This window comes from Halichoerus grypus, chromosome 13 (assembly GCF_964656455.1).
Source record: "Halichoerus grypus chromosome 13, mHalGry1.hap1.1, whole genome shotgun sequence".
Classification (NCBI taxonomy): domain Eukaryota; kingdom Metazoa; phylum Chordata; class Mammalia; order Carnivora; family Phocidae; genus Halichoerus; species Halichoerus grypus.
The window spans coordinates 60187278-60189149 of NC_135724.1; the positions used below are offsets into that span (position 1 = coordinate 60187278).

Consider the following 1872-nt stretch of genomic DNA (forward strand, 5'->3'; position numbering starts at 1 on the left):
TCTAATTTTGTTCTTCTTTTTCAAGAATGTTTTGGCTCTTCTGAGTCCCTTGTGTTTCCATATAAATTTTAGGATCCTCTTGTGAATATCTGCAAAGAACCCAGCTAGAATTTTGATGGGGATGGCAGTGAATGACCTTGCAGTGAATCACTGCGGGGAGTGCTGACATCTTGACAATATATTAAGTCTTCTGATCCTTGAACCTGAGATATCTTCTCATTTGTTCAGATCTTCCTTAATTTCTTTCAACAATGTTTTGTAGTTTTCTGAGTAGACATTTTGTTTTGTTAAATTCATTCCCAAGTCTTTTATTCTTTTTTGATGTAAAAAGAGCAGTTCTTGCTCTTTTGGCTGTATTGGGAAGCCCTTCCTGGCTAAGAGCTTTATTTTACACAGGAATGCCAGTTACCTGGGAGTTTCAGACTTCTCTGGCTAAGTCTTAGCTATTTCACAACCAATCAACTGGAAATAAACCCCATGATAAAGATCTTCTCCTGCTCTGGTCTAGTAGGTTCTAAACAAATCCTAGTAGGTTCTAAACACTTCCAAGGGACTTATTTTTTATTTCAGAAAGTGTTTTTTAACTGCTGCCACCCTCCTGCTGCTGCTCCAGGGACTGCTTTGTGCTTGTTTAGTGCCAACCTGGTCCCTTCTTCGTGAAGCTGCAGCTGAGGAGACCCCGGGACTCACCATGGCCAATGAAGAGCCCAAGGAATGAGTCAAGACCTAGAACTACAATCATATTAATTTGAAGGTAACGGGGCAGGATGGTTCTGTAGGGCAGTTTAGGATTAAGAGGCATACGCTACTTAGTAAACTGGTGAAAGCCTATTGTGTATGACAAGGTTTGTCAATGAGGCAGATCAGATTCTGATTTGACAGGCAGCCAAGCCATGAGACAGACACACCTGCATGGTTGGAAATGGATGAGGAAGATACAATTGATGTGTTCCAGCAGCAGATGGGAGGTGTCTACTAGAAAGGGAATCTGCTACTTCACTCCAGGAGGGCACAGACTGCCTGCGACATCAGTCATAGTAAAATGAAGTTACTTCATTTCAAAACCAGAATGGGACCAAAGTGGGCTTATTTTCTCTTTAATGAAAAGTTTCAAATACACAAAATAAAAAAGATTTAGTATTTTGTCATAATGAACAAATATAATGAACCTCCATGTGCCTGTCATCCCAAATTCAACAGCCATCAACTCATGACCAAATTTGTCTCTGCTATTCTATTCTATTATTTCATCCATAAATCTTTCATTATGAATGATTACATCCATGCATGTATATACCCATTATCATACCTTTGAAAATTAACAATAATTTTTCTTAACATTATAAACTGTTCAACCAGGGTTCCAATTTCCCCATTATCTCATAAGTTTTTCTTTAAAGTTTTTTGAATCAGGATCCATATAAAGTCCATATGTTGCAGTTGGTAGATGTTTCTCTTAAAGTCTTTTAATCCATATTTCAGTGAAGATCCAGGCACAGGGGGAAATGCTTCTTAGCATGTGAATAGCCTGCAACAGAACAAGATAAATGTATCATTGTCCTGTGGAAACTGTAGGGTAAGAAAAGTCTTAAACACTTTTAACAACCAAATGCAAATCACAGTGAGTATAAATTTCACATATCATAGACTGAGAAGTGTAAAAATGTAACTTCATTTTACTAATTATTATAACTTTATTTATTTATTATTGAAGTATAACTGACATATAATGTTTTATTAATATGAGATGTGCAACACAGTGATTTGATAATTCTGTACGTTGCTTAGTGCTCACTATAAGTTCAGTCACCATCTGTCACTGTACAGTGTTATTACAATTTTATTGACTATATTCCCTAGGCTGTACTTTTC

The 1872-nt window shown here is 36.9% G+C and overlaps 1 pseudogene; it reads left to right on the forward strand.

Annotated features, from left to right (window-relative positions):
- The first annotated feature begins 691 nt into the window (after positions 1-691).
- On the forward strand, positions 692-979 carry LOC118535878 (small ubiquitin-related modifier 2-like; annotated as a pseudogene).
- Positions 980-1872: the final 893 nt, after the last annotated feature.